The sequence below is a fragment of the Sphaeramia orbicularis genome, chromosome 24, assembly GCF_902148855.1.
Source record: "Sphaeramia orbicularis chromosome 24, fSphaOr1.1, whole genome shotgun sequence".
In the NCBI taxonomy this organism is placed as follows: domain Eukaryota; kingdom Metazoa; phylum Chordata; class Actinopteri; order Kurtiformes; family Apogonidae; genus Sphaeramia; species Sphaeramia orbicularis.
This window is the reverse complement of record NC_043979.1, coordinates 46,831,852-46,857,012: the sequence shown is the minus strand read 5'-3', so window position 1 is coordinate 46,857,012 and position 25,161 is coordinate 46,831,852.

Sequence of the window (25,161 nt, the reverse complement as noted above, 5' to 3'; positions counted from 1 at the left end):
AGGTCCTAAAAGTTTGTACAGACTTACTTCTATCTGCTTTTGCCTGGCGTATACTGGGAAAACGCTTGAACACTCGGAGCTGACCTCATAAAACTGCTGAGACACTTCCATGGATTTATGGGTCGTCTTATTGATTGTAACTGTGGGTTTGATTTTTTTTATATATTTTTTTAATATTACATTTTCTGTCGGTGTAGCTTTCGTCTCTGGGATAGTGTTCGTCTTTCGAGTTTAGTTCTCTTCTGCTTTATTGTATTTACCTCAGAAAACTCTCAATGTGTGCTCTGAGCTTTCAAATAAATAAAATGAATGAGCCAGAATAGAGCATATTGATTTAGAACTGTTACTATTGGTCTGAAAGGGGAATGGTTGGTAAAAAAACTCCACTGGGTCAAATAATAAAGCCTTTTATTTTGGTCCACGCTTTACCTGCCAGTGCTTTGATAAAGATAACCACCATTATCCCAAAACGGAGATTTATCCTGAGTAAAACACTAATAATACTACTAATAATACTACTACTACCAACACAACAACAACAACAACAATAATGACGACGACGATAATAATAATAATAATAATAACAACAGTAATAATTAATAATTATAACAACAACAACAATAATAGTAAAAGTAATAATAGCAATAATAATAATAATAATAGTAATAATAATAATAATAATAATAGTAACAACAACAACAACAACAATAATAATAATATAATAATAATAATAATAGTAGTATAATAGTAATAATATATAATAATAATAATAGTAATAATAATAATAATAATAATAATAATAGTAATTCTAATATAATAATAATAATAATAATAATGATAATAATAATAAAATAACAATTGGTTCCAGGCACAACAAGCCCCGCCCCTCGCATGTATTGTATCTTATTTTGGCATCAATCCAGCTGATGTCATCATGTCTATGCGTGTGCTGATGTCATATCAATTGCCTCTATATATGTGACAAATTTGAAGAAAATTTAAACAAAACTGGTGTTTTTATTGACATGTGAAATTTTGCCCATTACACTGGTCAACAACAAATGTATTATTTCAGTTTTTTGAGCTGATTTAGGATCATTTTGGTGTGCTGAATCCAAAACTCACATTAATTTTGCTCAATCAGGTCAACTTTCTGAACTATGCTACATATCGGCTTTTTAACATTTTTGCTTACATTTATGGGCATTTTCACATCATATGATACAAAATTCTTTTCTATTTCTTGCAATAAACGAGTTCTGAAGATTTACTGTTGCCAATTTATGATTAATGTTTTTTTAATATTACAGGTGAATGAAATGGCTTGACTAGAAGATCTTGCAAAAATAAGCCTGACGTATTCTGCTACATCTGCGCTGAATACATAATAAATAATAAATACATCCTGTTAGAAAAGGATTTTTTTTCTCTTAAAACCTATTTTGGGTGAGAACTATATAAAAATCAACTGATAAAGTCACAAAAATGTAATCAATTTTGTGAGAAGATCAAATTTTTCAAAATCAAATTAGCAAAAAAACCTGACCTGATTGAGAAAAACGGATGTCATTTTGGATTTAGCGGTGCAAAATGGTCCTAATTCAGTTGAAAAAACCTAGACAACTTGCAAAAAACATTTTTTGTAACCCAGTGTAATTAATGAATTAATCGATAATTGCATCCTTACTCTGAATTCCACCGACAGTTTTGCTGCTCAAGTGTTAACAAACAAATCGAACCAAAACAACAGCCCTTGCTTCGTGTTTGGGGGGGGGGTACTAACAGTAGCTCCGCCTTCATCCCTGTACCTGATGTAAATCCTGTCCTCTTCATCACTTCTTCTCTTGTTCTCTTTTATGTCACCACAGTGTCTTCTTCTTATTACACTGGGTTACAAAAAAAAAAAGTTTTTTGCAAGTTGTCGGTTTTTTCGACTGAATTCGGACCATTTTGCACCGCTGAATCCAAAAATGACATCTGTTTTTTCTCAATCAGGTCAGGTTTTTTTGCTAATTTGATTTTGAAAAATTTGATCTTCTCACAAAATTGATTACATTTTTGTGACTTTATCAGTTGATTTTTTTTATATACTTCTCACCCAAAATAGGTTTTAAGAGAAAAAAAATCATTTTCTAACAGGATGTATTTATTATTTATTATGTATTCACTGCAGATGTAGCAGAATACGTCAGGCTTATTTTTGCAAGATCTTCTAGTCGAAGCCATTTCATTCACCTGTAATATTAAAAAAAACATTAATCATAAATTGGCAAAAGTAAAATCTTCAGAACTCGTTTATTGCAAGAAATATGAAAGAATTTTGTATCATATGATGTGAAAATGCCCATAAATGTAAGCAAAAATGTTAAAAAGCCAATATGTAGCATAGTTCAGAAAGTTGACCTGATTGAGCAAAATGAATGTGATTTTTGGATTCAGCACCAAAATGATCCTAAATCAGCTCAAAAACTGAAACAATAAATGTGTTGTTGACCAGTGTTATAAACTCCAGTCCTTCTGCTCATTTCTGCAGTGTCATACATGTGATGTAAGTGTCGGTAACTCCCATACCATAGTTGAAGGTAGCACCTGCATTGTTTTCCTCAGTGTGACTTCTGTGGTTGCCATGGTTACAGTGTAAGCTGTGTCGGTGGGTCTGAGCCCATCAGACCTCCTGGTGTGTTGGATGACAGGATGTGTCCACGTCTGTCCTCAGTACTGGTACTATTATTGCTGCTGCGGTGGTGGTACCAGCAGCTTCTGTCCTCATGGACCTGGACCGGGTTCTGCTGACGCTCACTGAGGAGGAAGCACACATGTGAAAACACAACTGCTATAAATAGACTCAGAGTTTTTAGTTGAGTTTTGAGCTCTTGCTGTGTATGGCGTTGTCGTCTTTGTCGTCTTTTCGTCGTCGTCTTGGTTTGCGATTTCTCCAAACACATTCTCCAACGACAAAACTGTTTGGATTTTTCTATTTTACGTGTAAATTCTTTGGGACAAAGTCTACAAAGTTTGTTCGCAGTTTTCAGAACTTTTGATTTTTAAATTTTTGACGAGTTTTGGAAATATTAAAAATGTTCCTTTCCGTCTAATGGTCCATATTTGGATGGTTTATAACATGTAAATGGTTCCAGATATCATATAGTTCCTATTGATCACTGATAGAAGTCACAGATGGACTTTCATTGAATTAGTTGAGTTCTCCTCCAGTGAAAGTACCGCCCACTGTATTTGGAAAAATTTGATCGTCCACTATAACTTACTTGTTAATGTATTTTATTTATTTTATCTTATTTCATTTCATTTCGTTTTATTTTGTTTTATTCTATTTAATTTAATTTTATCTTATCTTGTTTTTTGTGTTATTTTTTTTATTTTTATTTATTTTATTTATTTTATTTTGTTTTATTAAATTTTATTTTACTTTATTCTGTTTAATGTAATTAATTTAATTTGTCTTTCTTATTTTATTTTGTTCTATTTAATTTAATTTTATCTTATCTTTTTTTGGTTTTATTTTATTTATCTTATTTTGTTTTATTTTATCTTTTATTTATTCTGTTTAATGTAATTTAATTTAATTTTTTATTTTATTCTGTTTAATATAATTTTATCTAATTTTATTTTATTCTGTTTAATTTAATTTTATCTTATTCTATTTTATTCTATTTAATTTAATTTTATCTTATTTTATTTTATTCTATTTAATTAATTTGTCTTATTCTATTTTATTCTATTTAATTTCATTTTTATCTTACTTTATTCTATTTATTTAATTTTTTTGCTGCATGCTTCTTACCTACTCCATGTTCTCTGTATACACCAAACCACTGAAGTAAATTCCCACTACTATGACAGGATTCAGACGGACTTCTGTTGGCAGATCCACATGAATCCCAGCTGATCTTCATCCAGACCACAAGACTGGAACACAGAACACAACCTGACGACCAAACACATTCAACTGGTTATTAATTCTTGGTAGAACATGATGCTGACACACAGGGTTACTGCTTCTATTTTTATTGTATATGTATATGTATGCTCTAAATGTGTGTGATTATCCGTCAGGAAACGTGCCCATATATGGACGTAAACGCACATAAAGTTCTCCCTCAGAACTGGAGGTTTGAAGTTGGTGTGACAGCCCGACCAGCGCAGACAGACACGAGTGTTCCCTACAATTATTTTTAATCAGCGGGAGACTTAATTGGTCAATCGCTCCCATTAGTCTAATCATCATCTGTCTTCGGCGAATTGTGTCTTCCATGTGAGTGGGATGGCACCTGACTGCCAACCTGGACGCCTTCGCTTCCTTAACTCGATCACTGCTTTTAGTGCGTGTGCGTCATCACCTGAAGCACAAAAAAAAAATCACAGGGTTCGGATCAGAAATGCGTTCAGCCACTTATCTACCCTCTGTCTTGTTTTTTTTTTCCTCCTGTCATTCGTTCATTTGCTCTTTTCCGTCACTCCCTCTCCGTCACCTTTTTCAACCCCTTCCATTTTTATACAGGCAGATGTGTCTAGTTACCATGGCAACCCTATTGGATAAGCCTTGCCAATCAGACCGGCGTGTGCATACGCTACAGGATGCATGTGTGTGTGTGTGTGAAAAGAGAGTTTTAGTGTTTAAAGCCCCCCCCCCACCCTCCCCCTCACCTGTCTATGCAGTGTGTAATTACAGTCTACCCACTCGCTTCTAAATCTACTCCAACCCTCAAAAGGCACCTGTGGAAAGTGGAGCTCCAGTCGTTTTAGGGCAAAGTAAAAAACACTTTCTTCCATCCAACCCACCGCTGAGGCCCTCCCACTCTGTGCACACTTCACCACTGGTTCCCAGAGAACAGGAGCAGACACGGCGGACTTCTGATGTGGGAAAACAAACTGAAAAACAACTGGATATAGGAAGGGTTTACTCCTGCCTGGGTTTGGCTCACTTTATTAACCCACTCATGTCATGGTTCGTTGAAAAGATGTATTCACAACAAAATACATATTTTTTATTATAAATTTTTTCTTGAATTAAACAAACAAAAAAAAACCTTGAGTAAAGCACAAAAAAAAATCTTGAATTAAGCAAAAAACAAAAAACCAAAACTTGAATAAAGCAAAAAAAAAAAAAAAAAAAATCTTGAATAAAGCAAAAAATTAAGGCAAAAAAAAAAAATCTTAAATTAAGCAAAAGACAAATCTTGAATTAAGCAAAAAAAAAAAGAAATCTTGAATTAAGCAAAAAAAAAACTTAAATTAAGCCAAAAATCGAATTAAGCAAAAAAAAACTTGCATAAAGAAAAAAAAAAACTTAAATTAAGAAAAAAAAAAATCTTGAATGAAGCAAAAAAAATCTTGAATTAAGCAAAAAAAAAAACTTGAGTAAAGCAAAAAAAAAAATCTCGAATTAAGCAAAAAAACAAAACCTGAATTAACCAAAAAAAAGAAAAAACTTGAATAAAGCAAAAAAAAATCTTGAATAAAGCAAAAAATTAAGGCAAAAAAAATCTTAAATTAAGCAAAAGAAAAATCTTGAACTAAGCAAAAAAAAAAAATCTTGAATTAAGCAAAAAAACCCAAATCTTAAATTAGTCCAAAAAAAAAAAAATCTTGAATTGAGCAAATTAAAAAAAAAAAAAAAAAAAAAAAATCAAAATTAAGCAGAGAAAAAAAATCTTGAATTAAGCAAAAAAAGAAAAAAATATTAAATTAGTCAAAAAAAAAAAAAAAATCTTGAATGAAGCAAAAAAAATCTTGAATGAAGCAAAAAAAAAAAAAAAAAAAAACTTGAGTAAAGCAAACAAAAAAATCTCGAATTAAGCAAAAAAAACAAAACCTGAATTAACCAAAAAAAAAGAAAAACTTGAATAAAGCAAAAAAATCTTGAATAAAGCAAAAAAATGGCAAAAAAAATATCTTAAATTAAGCAAAAGAAAAATCTTGAACTAAGCAAAAAAAAAAAATCTTGAATTAAGCAAAAAAAAACCCAAATCTTAAATTAGTCCAAAAAAAAAAAATCTTGAATTGAGCAAAAATTAAGGCAAAAAAAAAAAAAAAATCAAAATTAAGCAAAAAAAAAAAATCTTGAATTAAGCAAAAAAAAACAAAAATCTTAAATTAGTCCAAAAAAAAAAAAAAATCTTGAATTAAGCAAAAAACCCAACAACCTTAAATTCAGCCAAAAAAATGAATTAAGCAAAAAAAAAAAAACTTGAGTAAAGAAAAAAATCTTAAATTAAGAAAAATAAATAAATCTTGAATTAAGCAAAAAAAAAAAAAAAAAGAATAAAGCTAAAACTGTTAAATGAAGAAAAAAAAATCTTGAATTAAGAAAAAAAAACCCAGAGTTGAATAAAGCCAGTTGTACATGTAAAGTGTCATGAGGTAACCTTTGTTGTGATTGGCGTTGTATAAATAAAATGTGACTGAATTTGCTGTGATTCTCTGAATGAGCGCTGGTGAGTCGTTGTTGAAGTGAATTTTTGGTGGAACATGTGCACATGACGAAGCGCTGGTGGTGTTAAAATGACTCAGCTCCTACTAATGCCACGTACAGAGGTGTTGTTGGTCAGAACTGTCCTTTTTCAGTTTGTAGTGGCAGCTCAGATGTTGTTGTTCTTTCACAGTTGAAGCTGAACGCTCATCCAGACGCTGAAACAGAAACATTCACCCTCAGAACAAATATTTCACATGAATATTACAAACACATTCATCAGCTCATTGGCAGCGTTTGTGGATTAGCACTGAAATGGTTTTTGTGTTCATGTTGTTTTATTTGAGTCCATCTTGTCACTTTTTCTTTTAACTCATAAACACCCAGTGCGTGACAGTTCCCACATAAATGTTCCTTTATTTCCATCTTTAACTGATTTATCACCTTTTTTTTTTTTTTTAGAATCTTATCCTCTGTATTTCGCACTTTTTGGTGTAAATCATGTATCGTCCTGTATTTAATTCACAGATCATGTAGATGTTCATGAAAACTCAGAGTGCATTCAAAATTAATTATATCAAAACAGAGAAAAATGAAGAAAAAGTTACATTTTCAGCAAAGATTTTGCTAAATGAATGTAAAAACAGGTGTGTCCGTCCACTGTCACTGATCCAACTCCATGGGTTTGACTGGGGAAGCAACGTTTCAACTTTTGATCCTTTTGGTTAATGGTATTAATTACTTTGAATGTTTTTGTACATTTTGTTCTTATTTTATAAATGTTATTTATTATTTCTTTTTTTTTTTTCGGTTAATTTTTTTTTTTTTTTAATTTTAACTGTTTTTTTGGTTGTTTCGTTGTTTATTTCAGTTTTGCTCAGTTTGTAGCTTATTTTATTCTTTGTTACTTCGTTTTAGTCTGTTCTGTATGTTTTTTTGTTTTAGATTTTTTTAAAATACATTTTTGTTAATTTAATATATTGCTTAATCCACCTAAACCCAGTGTGTCCATTCACTGTCATTGATCCACCAGTAAAACCCATGGAGTTTAATAAGTGTTGACATTTGTTTATTGGTTTTTATGCCGTTATGACAATTTTGTTGATTATTTTCATCAGTTTTTCTTTAATTTGTGCATTATTTGTTGTTAAATCTGCTTGATTTTATTTTTTATCTTCATTTTATGTTCATTCTTTTTATTATCTGGTTCATTTGGTCAATAATGTACCTTATTTTCTTTATTATGTTCATTTTCTTGATAATTTTGTTCAATTTATTCATCATTTTGTACATTTTAGGGATTGAGGTAGACTTCCAAATGATATTTGTCTACATTTAACTTTACCTAAGTGACTTTTCAGTGAAATCTCTCATTATCTGAACATAAACCCAGTGTGTCCATCCACTTTTGTTGATCCAACTCCATGGGTTTGACTGGGGAATCAATGTTGTAGAAGATGACCGTGTTCCATGGTAACTACGGAGCCTCTGAACGTCCAAATGGGTCATATCTGATGACCATGAAAAGATGAAGAACTGTATTGACACCGATTATTGAAATGGATTGACAGGATTAGTGGATCAGCAGTTTAGATCAGTAGATGCTGTTGGTCAGTGTTGTGGATGTTTGGGTCTAGGAATGTAACGATTACCGCTATAACAATAAACCGCGGTAAAATTGCAGATAGTTAGTATTACCGTTTAAATTGTAATTATCATGATAACCGTGTTTGATTACTGCACTTCTCTGGGGAAAACGCCGATGTAAAGATCTGCTTTTATGTCAAATATTTGAGTATAATTTTAATTTATAACAATTTTGATTTTCTATACCTAATATTTGGAACCAATATTCACTTTTAAAGTCTTTGAAAAGGTTCATTAAACATCTGTGTGTTATTTATGCAATAAAGTATATACATTTTTCAAATTGGATTTTATATATTTTTTGTGTTTTCTGGCCTTTTATGTTTTTATAGTAGGTTAAGTGAAAAAATAACAGACAGATGATATAGATGAAGTTGTGCTGAAAAAACAGATCCCAAACATGGGTATAGTAAACATTTGTTTATATAGTAATAAGGCAAAATCAAAAGGACTGAAAAACGGACAAAATAGGCTCAGACCACTAAGGGTTAATATTTGAATGTTTCTGCAACAGAAAGTGCAATTTGCCAATTATTTTATTTTATTTTTTACAAAATACACCTTGGTACATTTTTCAGTGGTTACATTATTAGTACTTTTTGAACATTTTGAGCACAGTTTCAACAACACTGCGATAATAATGATAACCGTGATAATTTTGGTCACAATAACCATGATATGAAATTTTCAGATGGTTACATCCCTGTTTGGGTCTTCATGGGTTAAATAAACATAATCCTGTGCTAGAACTGCCTGTGTGGCTCCAGTCTTAACAGTCCATCACAAATACAGTCGTGGCTGGAGGCCATGCAGCACTCAGCCTCAGGCTCCAAAAAACAAACCAGCAAACCCACTCTGTTTTACTGTAATTTATTCACATGAGTCGACAACAAATGGATGACAACAAGTCGACACTATAATATAATCTGTACTGCATCTAGGGCTGCACGATTTTGGCAAAAAATAAAATCCAGATTTTTTTCCTCTGAAAAAATATGATTTTTGATTTCAGTTTTTGGGCAAAACTACAAAAGACAACAGACGTCAGTAGTCGTTTTCGAGAGCAGCCCACAACGCAAGGCACTCCTTCCTACCTCAGACCTCACATTGACATCACTGCTGCGGTCCATCACAGATTTAACATCTTGTGTGAAAGACCGCTGTCACAGGAAGGAGGAGGAGAAAAAAAACATGTATTACACTGGTCAACAGCACATTTATTGTTTCAGTTTTTTGAGCTGATTTAGGATCATTTTGGTGTGCTGAATCCAAAAATCACATTCATTTTGCTCAATCAGGTCAACTTTCTGAACTATGCTACATATTGGCTTTTGAACATTTTTGCTTACATTTATGGGCATTTTCACATCATATGATACAAAATTCTGTCATATTTCTTGCAATAAACGAGTTCTGAAGATTTTACTTTTGCCAATTTATGATGAATGTTTTTTTTAATATTACAGGTGAATGAAATGGCTTCGACTAGAAGATCTTGCAAAAATAAGCCTGACGTATTCTGCTACATCTGCGGTGAATACACCATTGTACCTAACAGGAATCAAGTCACAAGTTTCATAAAGTGTGCTTACCAATCTTATTTTGGTATTAATTATTATATTTTGTGAGAAGATCAAATTTTTCAAAATCAAGTTAGCAAAAAAAACCTGACCTGATTGAGAAAAACAGATGTCATTTTTGGATTTAGCGGTGCAAAATGGTCCTAATTCAGCTGAAAAAACCAAGACAACTTGCAAAAAACATTTTTTTGTAACCCAGTGTAGTAGTTGTAATAATAATAATAATAATAATAATAATAATAATAATAATAATAAATAAAACTGTATTTTACACCAGTTATTCACATGTATTGATAGGATTAGTGGATCAACAGGTATTAAACAGTTTCGATCAGTAGAAGAGTGGTAATTAAACACATTTTTAATGATAATTAGAGTTTGAATCGGTCAGGTTTTTCATTATAATATAATCGTTACATCCCTGCTAAAAAGACTTTGACAGCCCTGCTATAGGACATTGTAATTCACAGATACAGTCTGTTTTATTGTGTCCATTCTGTCACTTATACAGACTTTTCCTCTGTGAGCTCATTTCATTTCCAGTTAAAATATTCTTCCTCGAACGCTGTGACCGTTTTGTGTCCGGCCAAGCGTACGCTTTGCAGTAAAGAGGGAAAAGACGCTGCGCTCAGTGGAGTTGTGCTCGCTCACAGAAAGATAATGCCTTCTCATCAGTTTTATCTGGGCTGGGCTGTGGCACCTGTCATCTGTTTCCAGGAGCGGTGGCGTTTTTATCTGCCGGCTGTAGAAGAGGTGGGACAAACGCTGAGATTAGACACAAGCTGAACTGCTGTGAGCGGACGTGGGAGCTGTTGTGGCTCCGACGATGTTGTTTGGGCCGAATTTGTATTGGATGAATACGTGTTTAAGGCTGTGATTCCATAGCAGGAGTTTTCCTTTTTATCAACTTGTCAATATGAGGTGCAGGTATGAATGTCCAAGCAGAAAATAAGGAATAAGAATAAGAATAAGACAGCAGAAATGTGATGATACGAATGTCAGTATGTCCAGACATTTCACACAACAGTTTTATTGTAGCAAAGAGAGTGATCAGGACTAAGGTAACGTACGAGGTTCTGATAGTTTTAGATTTTTCATTCTAGTTATTATTTAGTTTTGACTTTTTTTTCTCTAATTCAGTTTGTTTGAATTCATTTTTAGAGCAGGTTTGATAGCTTTATTTGTTTTCATTTTTTTGGTAAATGCTTAGTTTTAGTTTAGTTTTAGTATTAATTTTAGTTTTTTTTTTTCATATCTTTCCTCTTCTTCTCTGTCGTCGTATTCAAATAAATCCCAGACAGGACTCTGGCTTTCTCCCAACTTTAGTCTCCATGTTTCCAGGTAGAGTGGGGACCAGAAGACGACTGGAAACCACAAGTGACGGACCAACAAGTGTCATATGGTGCCAGCAGCTAAAATTGCTAGAGCGAAATAAATCCAATTATTTACTACTTATAAACTCCCACCCCTTCTTCTTATATAATTAATAACAATAATAACCTTCCTAATCATATCTATACACTATGCCATAATCTGACTGATACTTACTAATAATAATTAGGTTTCCGGCTTTATATTATTAGAACAAATATATATGATTTACATAAAACATAATACAATAACACATATTTGTAAATACATATTCATACACACATATACACCTACATATACACACATACACACCTATACATACATTTACACACACTTACCACATACTTGTACATCTTTATATCACCCAGTGATCCCCAAGCCCTCCCTCATCCCTGTATCTCTGAAAAATTGTGTCTTTGTTCCTCTTTTTAAATTCTTTCATGCGTGGACATTGCTTGAATTAAACAGTTTAGGTCAGTAGATGGTTTTGGTTAAAGGTGGATGTCTGGTTTTTTTTGGGTTAAAGGAAGTGCTCAGATTGTATGAAGATGATAATGCAATAAATATGGCCAAAATTAGGCTTCATTCCAACACAAGAATAAGGGATAAAGATGTGTTACCCTTGTCGTGGAGGCGTAAACAACAAAGAAATTCGTGGAGAATGGATTGGTTCAGTCAGTCAGGCCTTTATTGTGCACAAGTGAGAAACTGACAAACGAAGCTTCGCCCTCTGTCAGAAGTCAGTTCTACCTAATCCAGAAAATCAGTCTAACTTATAGAGGCTGTGCTAAGCTTACATGGGATTGGTTAATATAAAATATGACGTATGATGCTGTTGCTAAGTAAAAGAAAGAATGTCAGATGGACACAGGACAGAATGGAAGACCTTGGAGTCATTCTGGAAGTTGGGGAAAGTAACTCTTTGTTGAATTCCAGAACTGAGAGAGCTCATGCTCTGCTATGGGCTAAAAGGTCAAACTGTAAGTTGTGCTATCTTTAGAGATAAAGTAGCTTACAATATGCAGAACTGAGAAGCTGACTGAGAGAAACATTCATGTTTTGAAGGACACAGGTGTCTGACAACTAACAGTTGTGAGGAGCCAGGAAAAGAAAACCTATGGTCATCATTAAGCATTAAAATCAGTATTAACACCCTCTATATCTTTTTAAAAAAAAAATAATTCATTTTTTTAAAATTTCTTTTTCACATGTTCATGGACATAAATCCAACAAACAGTACAGCAAGGCCAGTTGAGGGTTACAGTATTCACCGGTTGTGCAATTAGAGCCCAGTCCACCGGCACACCCATCTGACTGAACTCCCTCTGTTTCAACACATAAATAAATAAATGAAGGCTGCATCAGTGATCATTCGTTGTTTCTCTGCAGCTTATTTAACTGGGATTTTATACGCTACAGCAGCGAGCCGTGTGGTCTGATTTCCTTGAAAACTACAGCGTACGAATACAAAGAGCAAAGGCTTTCATTAAGGCGGGCTAATTAGACCCCCCTGAGGTTTAAGGAAGAGACGGAGAGAGTGCAGAGGAAGGTTAGGCACAAGTTAGGACTGTTGATGTACCGCACAGGTGTCAAACATGCGGCCCGTGGACCAGAACAGGCCCGCTGAAGGGTCCGATCTGGCCCCTGGGATGAATCTGTGAAAAACTAAAATTATACCGAAGGAACTGGTTAAAAAGTGACCACAGCAACAAGTGGACGTTATACAGGAAATATATACCATGGAAAAATTAACGTTTCATCTGAGGATTGTTAGCGTGTTCTTTTTAGCTCCAAGAATAAATCCGGATTTTTTTCCGTCTCATTTTTATAAATTTATTTATGACTTGATCTGACTACAAAGTATAATAGTCATAGGAATATATAGGAATACAGGAATATAGTAAAAAATGCTCCAGGAAAACCTCTCAGACCCCACCTCTAAAACAAAACAAAGACACTAAACACTAAAACAAAGAGAAACATTTGGAGTTGTCATTATTTATTGGTTCTTATTCTATTATTTTTGTTGAGATCACATTATTCTGTATGTGGAACCTGAACTGAAAGTGAGTTAACAGTCTTTTTTTTTTTATAAATATTTTTATTGAAAAGAATGGCACAACAAAGACAAACTCAACAATTCAGGCAATACAGATCTGACAGAAAAATATAATAGTCACTGTCCAAAACCCCCCCCCCCCCCCCCCTGAATTCAGAGACACACTCAGCATTTTCTTTCTTTTTTTTTTGCACAAGGTGTACAAGAACCAAACCCACAATGAAAATAAGAATTTAAAAAAAATAATTATATATTATTTTTTTTTTTTTTGTGGGTGTGTCTAGCTTTTTGTTTTTGTTTGTTTGGTTTTTGTTTTTTGGTATTTATATATATGTAATATTCTTTGCATGGAGCCTATCCCAACTGCAGGTTCAGAAAATGAATAAATAATAAACACATATCCGTTTTACTACAGAATTTTCTTTCTTGTACATATGTGATTTCACTTTTGGTTTTCAGGAGTTAAACATTCTTGACTGTATATCTTCAGTGTAGTTTTTACACTTTGCATGTTTGACACCCCTGATTTATTTTGGTATTTTATGTATTGTTTATTCAGCAGGGACAGTGCACATTAATGAACATTTCTGTAAACGTGGTGGTGGCGCAGGTCCATAGAGTATTTTATAAACAGTACAAGCCAATTTAAAGTGTTAAAATGATCAAAATTCAAAAGATTGTATATTTCTAGAATGCAACAATGGTGATACAAAATTGGTTTTCTGGCAAATATCTTTAATGCTCTTTTATATGATTTTGTTTGTCTGAATGCAGTAGATTGTGTCTGTCAGCAGCATTAGTGCAAAATGACTTTGATGAGTCTTGGTAGAACATCAGGACACGGACCAAGGACAAGACCGTTAAGTTTTACAGCCGTTTCAAAAAAAGGGAAGATGCTGGATGCAAGTATTTGTCGTGTTTTTACTCTGAATAAGTATGAGTTGATAAGTGCATTTTATACCATTTTCTTTTGTGGGTTTTTTTTCGTTTTAATACCACATTGTACTTGTTCTACCAAAACAAGTCGACTCTCCTTGACACTATTTGCGAATGCGTTATTGCAGCGTCACGTACTCAGCGTCTTCCAAGATGTTTAAAAAATGTGAAATGCTACTTCCACTATGATACGTTTGATTTTAAAAGCGCCATGTGTGTTTGTCAGTGTTTTACCAGTGTTTCATAAATAATACCCAAACATTTGAAGAAGCCCGAAATGCATATCACATGACCATGGGGGGCTGATAACAAACCTGGAAACTGCAATTATCTCAAATTGCTTGAATTACAGCCGACCTGCTGTGAATGTAATGAGTGGAATTATGATAAAAGACAGAGTTTAGAAGCAGGAGCAGGATGGACGCGACACGGGAAGAGCAAAAGGGATGAGTTTAAACAATGGCACAAAAAATGGCACAAGTTATAAACTAATAGAATCTGAACATTTGAACAGGATCTGAAACTGTCATGTCTGTAAAACTGAATTTCAGTTTGAACACAGGAACATTTTGTGATATAACATTAGATCCTGTTGTGATCAAATAAAAATGTGTTTAGTATTTGGGCAGATTTCTGCTGTAATTCAGTTCTTCCAGGAAATAATCTTTTAAAAAAGAAAGAAAACCTATTAAAAAAATGTCCTTTTTTACCAGTAACATGATATGTCGCATTGTATCGCCAGATTCTTGCCAATACACACCCTAATATAATAAATAATAATAATAATATAATAATAATAATAATAATAATAATTATTATTATTATTATTATTATTATTATTAACTTTTATTTCTATAGCACCTTTAAACACTGAGTTTACAAAGTGCTTTGACAGACAAAGCAGAAGGACAGAAACAGCAGGATACAACTAAAAAAACAAACAAGATGCAAGCCAAGATAGAAAACAACACAACACAATAAAAGACATACAGTATGTACAGCAAACTCCATAACATGACCTTAAACATAAATTTGAATATATGAAGTAGAGAGGGCACAGATTACATAACATGCTGTCAAATCAATGTAAAAATGAAGGAATGGAATAAAACAACATGTATGGAATATAAATGAATAACAAAACAGGGTGATATTAAATATTCAAACATATAAATGAAACAACATCACATAAATATGTATGTATATATGTGTATGTATATGTATGCACATGTATGTGTATGTGTAATAGGGATGTAACGATATGAAAATTTCATATCACGGTTATTGTGACCAACATGTTCAAAAAGTACGAATACACACACAAATAATTTAACCAAGTATTTGTAAATAAGTAAATAAATAAAAAAATAATTGGCACAATGTCCCTTCTGTTGCAGAAACTTTCAAATATTAACCCTTAGTGCTCTGAGTCTATTTGTCCGTTTTTCAGTCCTTTGATTTTGCCTTTATATATATATAAACAAATGTTTCCTATACCCATGTTTGGGATCTGTTTTTCAGCAGAACTTCATCTATATCATCTGTCTATTATTTTTTTCACTTTAACCTACTATAAAAACATAAAAGGACAAAAAACACACAAAAAATATATAAAGTCTGATTTGAAACGTGTATACTATTGCATAAATAACACACAGATGCTTAACGAACCTTTTCAAAGACTTTAAAAGTGAATATTGGTTCCAAATATTAGGTATATAAGATTAAAATTGCAATAAATTAAAACTATACTCAAATTTTGACTAAAAGCAGATCTTTACATCGGCGTTTTCTCTGGAAGAGTGCAGTAATCAAACTCGGTTATCATGATAACTAGAATTTAAACGGTAATACTAACCGTCCGCAATTTTACCGCGGTTTATCGTTATCCGGTACTCGTTCCATCCCTCATGTCTATGTATAAGTGGATTGCAGAACCTGTGAACAGTGTTCAGAGTTCATATCTGGACTGTCGTGCTGATGTCATGGCGGTGCGTCACATCAGGATCCTGAATGCATCGATTTAATCGCATTTCTTCTCCACGTTTGGTCCCTTGAATATTTTCTCGGTCTGTACAGATGATTTGTCCTGGTTTCTGGCTTGTTACAACCTGTCTGATTTGATATATTCACATTGGCTCATAATTGCCAGTTGTTTTTTTTTTGTTTGTTTTTTTTTCCAGAGCTGGGCTGTGTGAATTGGCGGAAAAGTCATAATACAATTATTATTGCGGATAATGTGGCAATAAGTCACACGTTGGAGGTGATGGAGGAAAAAGAACACGTTGCTGATCATTTGGAATGTGTGTTTCAAACACAGACACCTCAAGTCGAATAAAAATGCAAAACCCAAGGAATTTGCACCGTGCGTTTTCCAAAATAACTTGTAGCGCTGAGTAAATAACAGGCGTGCAAAGATATTTTCCTGCAATATTGTGCTCAAGGTCCTCAGTTCTCAGCTTGTTTCTCAATAATAAATAATAAATATGAAGATACAGATTGCTTTAAAGGATACCTAACACTCTTATCTACATATTTGTCTTGTTTTCGCTTGGTCGGATTACTGTTGCAACTTATTTTTGCAGGTTTTACACAGTGCCTCACATCGCATAGAGTATAAAAAAGGAAAATTACATGAAGAAATATTTACATTTACAAACTGTCCTTTAAAAAAAGTGAATAACATGAACAAACTGAGATCTATTAAAAAAATAAGTGCAATTTTAACAAATTCTGCCTCAGTTTATCATTTACACATGTATATTACAACTTACAGATCACAGCGGATCGACAAATACATAAAATATTTAATAAAAGGCAGAATACTGTTAAAAATACACTTATTTTCTTAAGACTTTTTTCCCACAAACAGACCAATATGATCTAAAACGGGTCAGACCAGTAAAATACGATCATAATAACCTGGAAATAATGTCAGCTTTAAAATGTTCTCAATGTTTTCAGACTGAAAAAAGTTAGATTACATGATGAAATGTTTATATCTACAAACTATCCTTAAACAAAACAAACAAAAAAAAAAACTACCCTGAAATTTTTAAAAAAAAATAAGTATAATTTTAACAATATTCTGCCTCAGTTTATCCTTAACACATTTGTATTACAACGTACAGATCAGAATGCATCTGCAAATACACAAAACATTTATAACAGGCAGAATATTGGTACAATTACACTTATTTCTCAAAACATTTCAGGTTGTTCATATTGTTCAGGTTATTCACATTTTGTGAAAGGATAGTTTGTAAATTTAAGTATTTTCCAATCCAATCCAACCCAACTTTATTTGTAAAAGCACTTTAAAACAACCACAGGACCAAAGTGCTGTACAGAAGAATAAATAAAAACCAAATAAAAGAATAAAATACGAGAATAGATTAAAAGACATAAAACTGTGCAAAAAACCCCAAAACAAACAAAAAAAACAGTGCTGTGCAGAAGAATGAAAAAACCTAAATAAAAGAGTAAAAAACAAGAATAGATTAAAAACATAAAAAGCAGTACAATTAAAAAGAACAAAATAAGAACAATTATATAGAATATTTTCATGTAATTTAATGTAAAAAACAAAAAGGGGAAAAGTTTGGAGTTGTCATTATTTGTAGGTTATTATGTAGGGATTATAGTATGACTGATCCACTTGAGATCAGAGTCCACATTCAGACCAGTTTAGATCATATTGGTCTGAATCCTAACAAACAAAAACAAACAAACAATAATAAACTGTATGTGGAACCTAAATTAAAATGATTGGCAGAATATGTTAAAACACTTAATTCTCTTGAGACATTTCAGGTTGTTCATATTGTGAGGATTCAAGTTTCAGAACTTTATTTGCCATTTGTGTGTATACACATAGGAATATTCTTGTGTGGTCGTACAGAGAGTCAGATAAAAGAATACTGGAATACTACAAAAAATACATAATTCTATGAAAAAAAAAAAGCCATGTACATCTTTATATATCGATCGATCGATAGATATATAGATATAAAGTGCATAAAAATGACTCAGGAGACAATAATAGAATAATAAATACACCGCAAGGAGGTAGTCAGTTTGAGGTAGGATAGTTTGTAAATGTAAACAGTTGGATACAATTTTACTTTTTTTACCTCCGCCAAGGAGGTTATGTTTTGCCAGGGTTTGTTTGTCTGTCCGTTAGTGCAACATAACTCAAAAAGTTATGGACAGATTTTGATGAAATTTTCAGGGTTTGTTGGAAATGGGATAAGGAAGAAATGATTAAATTTTGGTGGTGATCGGGGGGGGGGGGGGGCATTTCCAACAAACCCTGAAAATTTCATCCAAATCTGTCCATACTTTTTGAGTTATGTTGCACACTAACGGACAGACAAACAAACAAACAAACCCTGGCAAAAACATAACCTCCTTGGCGTAGGGGGGGGTGCCCACAGGGGGGCCACTGATCAGCCTTGGCAGAAGTCTGCGCTCTCCGAGTGCTTCTAGTTTTTTTTTTTTTTTTTTTACATTAAAATAGACAGAAAAATGTGTAGTTGTCATTTTTCGTAGGTTATTACCTATAAATAAGTGTGATGTTTTTGTCGGCGTTGGTTTGTCTGTCTGTGTGCAAGATAACTCAAAAAGTTATGGACGGATTTGGATGAAAATTTCAGGAAATGTTGATACTGGCACAAGGAACAAATGATGAAACTTTGGTGGTGATCAGGGGTGGGGGGTGGGGGGGGGACATGATTGGCCTTGGCGGAGGTCTGTGCTCTCTGATAGTATTTTACTGGTTTGATCCATCCACAGATCAGATTTTGTCATTATTTAGTAGTAGTTTTTTGTCACTTTAGCCTCTTTACCAAACTTGTTTATCTTGTATATTTATCTCTTTATTTGTCTGTTGTATTGATGCATAGTGTCAGACTTGTGCCGCTGTACACACTTGAGTTACAGTAAAGTCGATCTTCTCTGGTATTGGTCTGAATGTGGAACCTGAACTGAACTGAGTTCCCATCCTTGAGTGTTCAGATGTTCCAGAAGGTTCACTAAAGCCCACCTCCACGCTCCCACAGTTTAATCTTTGGTGTCCCGTCCACACTCCTGTTGCGTACGGTCGATATCTGGGTTGTAAAAGTTGGCGTGTGCAGAGCAGACCTTCTGCCAAACAGCAGCGCTCCTGTCAGCAGCGCTCAGCTTGACAATGTGTCTGTGTTAAAGGTTTTCCGTCGTACAAAAGCCTACATGCCCTCCATTCCAGACTCTTACGTCCACTCTTGGCTTCCTATTGGTCCAAATTTTGGGTGGAGTGTGTGCCACTAAAACCACAGCCGCCTCCCCAGTGATGAACTGTCATTTTGATGGACGAGGACGTGCACTGTAGCAGCGACCGAGGCCACAGTTGGACTGGCCCATAATTTAATGTGTTCTGATCAAGTCACCCAACAAAGAAGAGCAAACCACGGTCCAACCTTGAACCCTTTAACCCAGGGCTCTAAACGCATTCTCTTTCAGGTTCCACATTCAGCCTGATTTGATCTGCAGTGGGCCGAACCAGTAAAATAAGAACAGAAGAACCGATAAATAATGACAACTGCAAATTTTTGTCTTTTTTTAGTGCAAAAAAAACCCATTAAATTATGAAAATGCTTACTTTTATGAACTATTCAAATAAAAAGATGCGAATAACCTGAAAAAAATGAAATTTCTTAAGAACATAAATGCAATTTTAAACAACATTATGCCTCAACTACAACTACAAAGACACTAAACACTGAGGAACAGGCAGAAAAGAGTTTCAAATTGTGCTGAATTTTCTTTAGACATTTCAGGTTGTTCATATTTGTTCAGGTTATCACATTTTATTGTTACAGGATAGTTTGTAAATGTAAATATTTCATATTTAATGTTTTTTTTTCACTAAAAACAGGACAAATATTTGAAGTTGTCATTATTTACAGACATAATGAAAATAAAAAATTTTCACATCAAACCGAGAAGAAAATATTAGTTATTTTTTGTAGGTTATTATTCTATTATTATTTTACTGTAGATCATAACTGGTCTGTATGTGGAACCTGAACTAAAATTAGTTTGACATGAATTTTTGCACTTTGCAAATTCATTCCACGGGCCGGACTGGAACCTCTGGGGGGGCCGCATGTTTGAGACCCCTGCTTTAAACCCCTGACACATGGTTCCAGGTGAATCTGAGTCTGATTCAGGTTCATTAAAGCTGCACTTAGTTTGTGTTGTGTTTGTTTTCTGCAGTGGTTTAGTTTTACTGTGTTTTAGGGTCAAAACAGGTGGAAGAACCGAAAAAGACAAAGAGAGGAACTGAAGTTGGACAGGTTTTGGACTAAATAAGGCACTAGAATGGACATCAGTAAGAGATTTAGGATGATGAACATCAGCTGTGAACTGGAACACACTGAACTACAAGGATTGAATTAAGGCCCAGTAGCTTATGTTTTGGGCTCTTTAAAAAAAAAAAAAAAAATCAGTCCAGATGCTTTTTGACATCTGGTGGAACACCAAAAGCAGGTTACACAGTCAAAAAAAAAAAAAAAAAAAAAAAAAAAGAACAAAATAAGCAACTAAATGAACAAAAATGAATAAAATATTGTCAAAATAATAAATAACATGAAAGAATGTGCAAAAAAATGAATTAAAAAAAAAAAAAAGAAATAAGCAACATGTATTTGAATTTAGGTCCAATAGTTTTAGTTTTGGGCTCTTTTTAAAAAAAAAAAAAATCAGTCCAGATGCGTTTTGACACCTGGTTGAACGCCAAAAGAGCAGTTACACTGTCAAAAGAGATTCAAGATTCAAGAGTTTTTATTGTCATATGCACATCAAAAACAGTAGTTATACTATGCAATGAAAGTCTTATTCTGTTCATCTCCCTAAAAAAACACTACACACGAAAAAAAGAACAAAATAAGCAATAAATGACAAAAAACAGCCAGTCATCAATAAAATGAAAATAAATAAATAAATAATAAATAAATAAAATAAAAAATAAATAAATAATAATAATGTAAAATATGAGTAGCAGGAACAAAATAAAGAACAAAAGTGAAGAAAAAATAATAAAATACAAAACATAAATGTAGAAAAACAACAAAAATAGCAAAGCTAAGATAAGCTAAACTGAATGAACAAAAACAAAATATTTACAAAATAATAATAACATGAAAAAATATGCACAAATTAAGTAAACAAAAACAAAAAACAAGAATAAAATAAGCAACACGTATTTGAATTTGGGCCCAGTAGTTTTTGTTTTGGGGCTGTCAGTCCAAATGCTTTTTGGCACCTGGTTGAAGTCCGAAAAGCATTACGCCTTCAAAAAGAGGGAAAAAAAATAATCAACAAAATGAACAAAAACAGCCAAAGTTATCAATAAAATGAATAAACCAACAAAATATTAAGTAGCATGAATAAAATAGCCACAAACTGAACAAAACTGAAGAAAAATTAAGCCAACAAAAAATTCTCAAATTTAGCAAAAAATCTGAATTAAGCCAAAAAAAATTATAGAATTAACAACTTAATTTTTTCCTTTGTTTTAGTGCAAAAATAACATTAAATTATGAAAATATTTACATGTAAAACTATCCTGTAACAATAAAATGTGAATAACCTGACAAATATGAACAACCTGAAATGTCTAAAGAAAATTTGAACAGTTTTTCTTCCTGTTCCTCAGTGTTTAGTGTCTTTGTAGATCTGATCCATAATGCACATGGACAAATGAGAAGTGGAGGAATAAGATTGTTAAAATTGCACTAAATTTTCTTGCGTTTTTTTAATTTAAATTTCAGTTTTTCAGTTTTTTTGGATAGTTTATAGAAGTAGCATTTTCATAATTTAATGTTTTGGTTTTTTTTTTGCAGTAAAACAAAGACAAAAATTAGGAGTTGTCATTATTTATAGGTTATTATGTTATTATTTTTCTGGTCCGGGCCCACTGCAGATCAAATGTAGCTGAATATGGCCCTGGTATAAAGGGTTAAAGACGACTCCTTCCATCCAAAGCGTCCTATTGATCTTCCTCTCTGCTTATTTCTGTATTGGAGTGCAGATCATGTAGAGCAGTTTTGTGATTATCTCCTGCTGCATGAAGATACATTAGTCAGTGAAAAAGGCCTTAGGGAGTGACGCAACCCACGGAACAACATTATGCAAGTAGGATCTGGAATCAAAGACCTGCACGGGGGAATCAGTTGGACGACAGTACAGTGACAATGGAGCTTCAGCATCATTACATTCAAATACACCGCGCTATTGTGCACATTTGCATTTTTATGTACAAATCTGTCCCTTTTTTCCTTCTGTGCAGTGGCGTGGCTCCGGTTGTCGTACAGCAGGGGTTCCGAAACATTCCCAGCTCTTTTTCAAACCTAGAAAATCAGGTTTTTATGTCTCAGCAGGATCCATATTCATAATTCAGGACGGTTTTATGTGTCATTTTCAGTTTTTACATCCTTTCATTCCATTGCGTCTTGTTCCGCCTTGTTTCTCCTTTTACATCAGTTTCGTGTTTTACATTGTTTTAATTTAGTGACCTTTTATTTCGTTTTCGTCATTGTATATGATGAGTTTTACATCGTTTTAATGTGTTTTTATGACGACATTTATGCCTGTTCTTAAATGTGTAGTGTATTTGTAGATTCACTGTCATGAGGCAGAATATTGTTAAAATTACACTTATTTTTCTTAAGAAATTTCAGGATAGTTTGTTTTTTAAAGGATAGATTGTAGATGTTTTTGTTGTTTGTTTTTTCATCATGTCATTTTACTTGTTTGCGGTCTGAAACATTGAGAAAATGTTAAAGTTGACATTATTTCCAGGTTATTATGATAAGATTTTACTGGTCTGATCCACTTTAGATCATCTTGTCTGTATGTGGAACCTGAACTCAAATGTGTTTGACACGCCTGATTTAAATAATACACTATGAAATAAGTGTAATTCTGCTAATATTCTGCCTATTACTATAGGGTTTTTTTTTACCTTGAAATTTCGGGTAGTTTGTTTTTTAAATTACAGTTTGTAGATGTAAACATTTTCCTCATGTAATTTTACTTTTTTCAGTCTGAAAACATGAGATGTTGAGATATTGTTAAAAGTGAACATCAGTTCAATTGAATCAGTTGAACAGAGCAGGAAAAACTACAGTTTCAGGGTAAAAACAGCTTCTATAAGCAAAGGGTCGTATTTAGTGTGACCTCCTTGGACTTAACATGTATTAAGCCTTGAACAAAATTATTTTAAAAAGAAGAACAAAATAATCAACAAAATACAAAAAAAAAAAAAAAAAAACCTGAACAGGAATCAACAAATTTATCACAAAAAGTAATAAAATAATTAACAAAATGAGTAAAAATGACCAAAATAATCACAAATTTAACAAAAGCTGCAAAATAATCAACAAAATGAACAAAACAATCAACAAAGTGGAAAAAAATAACAAAAAAACAAAACAAAAGAATCACAAATTAATCACAATAATTAATAAAATAATGAACAAAATGAGTAAAAAATACCAAAATAATCTACAAATTTAAACAAAAATCAGCAAATTAATCAACAAAATGAACAAAATGCCAAACAAACTGAAGAAAAATTCAACAAATTTATCACAAAATGAATAAAATTACCACCTAAATAGACAAAACAATCAACAAAAATGAACAAAATAATCAACAAAATGGACAAAATAACAACAAACAAATAAAATGAACAATCAACACAAATTATCATAAAAATTTGTACAATAATTACAAAACGAGCAAAATTAGCAAAATAATCTACAAATTTAACAAAAAAATTAGCAAAATAATCAACAAAATGAACAAAATGCCAAACGAAATGAAGAAAAATCAACAAATTTATCACAAAAGTGAATAAAATTACCAGCAAAATGGACAAAATAATCAACAAAAAGAGCAAAATAATCGACAAAATGAACAAAATAATCAACAAAATGAACAAAATAACCAAAATGCCAAAGAAAATGAAGAAAAGACAAAAAAAATTATCACAAAAATGAATAAAATTACCACCTAAATAGACAAAATAATCAACAAAATGACAAAATAAGCAACAAATGGACAAAGTAACAAGGGAGAAACCAATAAAATGAACATCCACAAATTATCCCAAAAATGAATAAAATAATCACAAAACGAGTAAAAAACACCAAAATATTGCACTTAACATGTCTTTTAAACCCATTAGTTCAGAAAATATGAGATTTATTGCATTAATTTTCTCCTGTTTTACACCAGGTTTCATTCAACACGTGTCAGAACTCAGATGACTTTGACTCTCCCGTTGTAAATTAAAGTGATCAAATTGAGTTACTTTAATATTGTGACATTAGGACGCTGGTGCTGACCACAGTTTAAGCCGATACTAGCTTTAATTTAATCAGTGTACTCTGGACGTTTGTTCAGTGGATCTGGAAGGTGCTTTGTTTGACATGAATTGGACACTTTAAATATCCTTCAAGTTAATTCCCTGCGTTCGTCCTTGACTTGTCGAAGGGTACGTTCAAATATTACAGTCGAGTAACGGCCGTATTTCTTTCCCAGGACGTGAGCGATGTGCAGAGGCACCTTGGCGTCCCGTGTGAAAACTAACGCCTCGGCCGAGTGCAGAGACGAAGAGGAAAAAGACGCTGCATATTTATAGACTTGGCATATTTTCAATCAGATAATAAAAACCATTTCCGCTTTTTCAATTTGGGGTTTGGATCTGCTTGGAGTTTTTCTGCAAAGCCTCAAAGCTGTACCTGCTCCGATCCCCAAAAATAAAAAGAGGGAGCTATTTTATTTATCACACAACCGCCGTAGAAACAATGACGCCGCCAGCGGAGACCCGCGATCGGTCCGGTTTGACCCGTGGTGTGTTGTGGTGGTGTGGTGTTGTGGTGTTGTGGTGTCAGGGACAGTTCCAGACCAAAGCCTCTGCACAAACCACAGGATAAGAGACAAATAAAGTCAAATATTAAAGTATAGACCCAAAAGAAGCCAATATTCGCTTCTGTATAACAATAAACATCAAACAGGATGAGACGGAATGACTCCTGGGAACTAAATGATGGACAGAAGTTCGAAGACTTTTTGGACCACTTTAGGATCCT